The sequence below is a fragment of the Chiloscyllium plagiosum genome, chromosome 8, assembly GCF_004010195.1.
Source record: "Chiloscyllium plagiosum isolate BGI_BamShark_2017 chromosome 8, ASM401019v2, whole genome shotgun sequence".
NCBI lineage: Eukaryota > Metazoa > Chordata > Chondrichthyes > Orectolobiformes > Hemiscylliidae > Chiloscyllium > Chiloscyllium plagiosum.
Window position 1 is genome coordinate 23,850,648 of NC_057717.1, and position 4,468 is coordinate 23,855,115.

The window sequence follows — 4,468 nt, forward strand, 5'->3', positions numbered from 1 at the left end:
GTGAGCGCAGCAGCAAAAGCCTAAAGAGATCAATGTGAAAGTGATTGTAAGCGAAATGGGAGGGGGAACTTTAAGGAGGTATGTGTTTGCGGGAGGGAGGGAATTCTCCGAGAATGCAGCTTAATGTTCCGGTGTATAGATGCTATAGCAAAGATAGAAAGGGGGCAACAGAGCAGGGGGATGAGGTATTTTTGATTAGGGATAACATTACAGCTGGGCTTCAAGAGGTATCCCTGGGAATACATCCAGGCAAGTTATACAGGTGGAACTGAGAAATAAGGGATGATCTTCTTACTGGGATTGTACTATTGACCCCTCCTCACCCCTTCCCCAGTAGTCAGCGGGGAATTGAGAAGCAAATTTACAAAGACATCACTTATCTGTAAGAATAGTATGGTTGTATTCAAGACTTGACCTTTTTTATTCATTCACAGGATGCGGGTGTCACTGGCTGGGCCCAAAGGACAGTCACATTGCTGTGGGTCTGGAGTCACACGTAGGCCAGACCTGGTAAGGATGGCAGATTACTTCCCTGAAGAATATTAGTGAATCTGATGGGTTTGTTTTCGCAACAATCGACATTGGATTCATAGTCTTTCATCGATTCCTAATTCCAAATTTTTATCGAATTCACATTCCACCATCTGCCGTGGCAGGCTTCACACCCAGAGCTCCAGAACTTTATCTGGGTGTCTGGATTATCCATTTAGCCAAAATATCACTAGGCCATTTGGCAGGGTGAGTGACTGAGGTATCCGTAGGACAGCACATCAGCACCAAAATTTCCATGGTCTCTGCGGAACATAGAAAGGGCTGGGGAGGGAAATATATTCCTGGTGGTGGGGTCTGACTGTAGATAGCGGAAAAGTCGCTTTATCTGGTGATAAGTGGGGTGGCCAGTGAGGACCGGTGGATTATATTCTTGTGGTTGGAGGGGTGGTGTAAAGGTGAAGGTGCAGGAAGTGGAGGATATGCATTGAAGGGCATTGTTGATCATGTGGAAGGGAGATGTGCTGCTTGAAGTAGCAAAACCTTTCTGTGATGTCCTGGAGTGGAATTGCTTCTCCTGGGAGCACATATGGCAGAAGCAGAGGAATTGAGAAAACAGGATCATGTTTTTACTGAATATACTCGAGGGTAATCAGGAGAACAAAAAGGAGACATGACATATCTCTAGGAAATAGTTTAAGGAGATTCCAAAGAGATTCTTCAAATACATTAAGGATAAAATAATAACCAGGCAGAGAATAGGACACCTTAAAGATCAAGAAGGCCATCTATGGAACAACGGGAAGTGGGAGAGATACTATGCTATTCTATTCGAGAGAGTTTGGAGAAATAATAGTGATAGCTTGAAAAGTGTCCATATTATAGAGGAGGTGGTACTGGATATCTTAAATCGTAGCAAGGTGTATCCCAGAAACTTGTGGAAAGCTAGGAAAGTGATAGCAGTGCCCCTCCCTGAGATATTTATATCATCGTTTATGACAGGTGAGGTGTTGGAAGATGTGTGCCATTATTTTAAAAAGTAGTAAGGAAAGGCCAGGGAGCAAGAGGACAGTCACTCTGACGTCAGTGGCAGGCAAGTTGTTGGAAGGGATTCTGAGGGATAGGATTTACATGTACTGGTTAGGAAGGTTAGATAACATTGAATGTTGGGAGAACCAGACATTTGGATACAAAACTGGCTTGAAGGTAGGTGGCAGAGGGTGGTGATGGAGGGTTGCTTTGTGGACTGGAGGCATGTGAGCAGCAGTGTGCTGCAGGAATGGATATGGGGTCCTTAAATAAATGACTTGGATGTGAATATGAGGTGTGGTCAGCAGGTTTACAGAAGACACCAAAATTGGAGGTGTAGTGCACAGTGAAGAAGGTTAGTTCAGAATACATTCAGAATACAACAGGATCTTGATCAGATGGGCCATTGGAGCAAGGAATGGCAGATGGAGTTCAATTTAGATAAATATGAGCTGTTGTATTTTGGAAAGGCAAATCAGGGCAGGACGTTTGCACTTAATGGTAAAATCCTGGGGAGTGTTGCTGAACAAAGAAACCATGGTGTGTAGGTTCATTGTTCCTTGAAAGTGGTGTTGCAGGTAGGGAGGCTAGTGAAGGTGGCGTTTGGTACACTAAAATTTTTTTGGTCAATGCATTGAATACAGAAGCTGGGGCGTCATATTGTGGCTGGACAGGACATTGATTAAGCCATTCAGGAATTCTGTTTTAAGTTCAAAATTCCCTGTTTTGGGAAGGGTGTTGTGAATCTTGAAAGAGTTCAGACAAGATTTACAACAATTTTGCCAGGGTTGGAGGATTTGAGCTAAAGGGAGAGGCTGAATAGGGTGGGGTTAATTTCCCTGGAGAGTCAAAGACCGAGAGGTGATTTTACGGAGATTTATAAAATCACGAGGGGCATGGATATAGTGAACAGCCGGAGTCTTTTCCCCCCAGGTTAGATGGATCCAAAACAAGAGCACATGGGCTTAAGTTGAGAGGGCAAAAATTTAAAAGGAATCTAAGGGGCCACGTGTTCAAGCTGAGCTGTGTGGAATGAGCTGCCAGATGAAGTAGTGGAGGCTGATAGAATTACAACATTTAAAATGCATCCGATTGGGTACATGAATAGGAAGGGTTTCGAATGATACGGACCAATAGCTGGCAAACGGGACTCCATTAGTTTAGGATTCCTAGTTGGCATGGACCAATTGGACCAAAGGTCTGTTTCTGTGCTGTACATCTGACACTAATAAATGAAAATAAGATGTGTTCCTCTTTTGTGGAGAGCTAGCAGAAGCACAGATAATTATCCTTGGAGCTGAGAATGTTAAGCAATGATTTCGACCAGATGCAGATTTGTTTCCAAGGTATTTAATTTGCAGAGAGAGAGAGGAATTGTTAACAACGTCATAATTTTAGTAACTATTTTCAAGTAATTGGCAACTAATTCAGGGTGAATATGTGAACATTATTTTATTCAGTAAATTCTGAGCATCTGGAACAGTCTGAATGGCAGCTGGACACAGATTCAGCAGTTATTCATAAATAGATTTGGAATTTTACTTTTTAAGCAAAGGTTTGGGGGGCTAAGGGCAAATGGGAGGGGAGTTGGGACAGATTTGCAGCATCTCCAGAGGGAGAGAGTATAGCCCCAATGGGCTGAATAGCCCCCAGCCCCAAGCTCTGTGATACTGCCCCATTCACTGTGAATGATGAAGCTCATCCGAGGGCAGAGAGGGAGGATACCACCACTCACCTCACAATGGGCCTCAGGTGATTGATGTCAGCGCAGGCCAATAGGAGGCAGAGGGTGGGACTGGAACACGAGGCAGTACCAGTTTATCTTCCAACCAATCAGAGTGAACGAGGGTATCCTTAAGGCTGGAATGAAAGAAAGGCACATGTAGCAGAGATTTGAAAAACTGGAGGAGATTAGAGATAGGGAGCACTCTGTGACTGGAGAGGAATTATATAAATAAGGAAGAGTTGTGAGGCTGGATGAGGTGACAGTGATCGGGAGAGTTGTGAGGATGGAGGAATTTGGAGATAGTGCGAATTAGAGTCCTAATGTTACACAGCAAGGAAACAGGCCCTGTGGTCCAACCAGTCCATGCCGACCATAATTCCAAACTGAACTAATTGTACCTGCCTCCGTTTAGTCCACATCCATCCAAATATTTCCTATTTACGTACTTATCTGAATGTATTTTAAATATTATAATTGTATTCACAACTATCACTTCCGCTGGAAGTTCATTCCACACGTGTATTTTTTTTTTTGAAAATCCTAATGTCTTTTCTCAAATCTTTCTCATCTCTTCTCAAAATGAATGCACCCGAATTTTGAATTCCCCTCTCTCCCGGCCATTCACCTTTATCTACACTCTTCACGATTGCATAAACCTTTTAATAAGGTCACCCCTCAACCTCCTAAACTCCAGTGAAAAAAGTCCCAGCCTCTCCTGATAACACAATCCCTCCATTCCCATTAACATTCCAGTAAATCTCTTCTGAACCTGTTCCGATTTAATGATATCCTTCCTATAATAGCACAACCAGAGCTGGGTTTAGAATTCCAGAAGAGGCCTCCCTAACATTCGCAACAACCTCAACAGAACGTCCCAATTCCTATACCACAAACTTCAAAGACATGAAGCCCTCAATCTCTTTGTTCCCAAATCACTAGTCAACGCCTTACTTGTAATGAGTGTAAGTCCTGCCTTCGTTTGTTTTATCAAGATGTAATATTTTGCATTTATTCCAATCCAAAACTCCTTTGAGTATAAAGGCAGTAGGAGTATAATTAAGAGGGAAATCAGGAGGCAAAAAAGGGGATGCGAGATAGCTTTGGAAGATAGGGTTAAGGATAATCCAAATGGCTTTTATAAATACATGAAGAACAAAAGGCTAACTAGGGAGAAAATAGAGACCCTCAAAGATCAGCAAGGCAGCCATTGTGTGGAGCTGCAGG

General features: G+C 43.1%; 1 long non-coding RNA gene across 1 annotated transcript in view; it reads left to right on the forward strand.

Annotated features, from left to right (window-relative positions):
* Positions 1-467: 467 nt before the first annotated feature.
* Positions 468-4,468, forward strand: part of LOC122552119 — a 21,490-nt gene continuing 17,489 nt past the window's right edge. The window contains exon 1 of the long non-coding RNA XR_006312306.1: positions 468-510. This is a non-coding gene — a long non-coding RNA (uncharacterized LOC122552119). The remainder of the gene's footprint in view (positions 511-4,468) is intronic.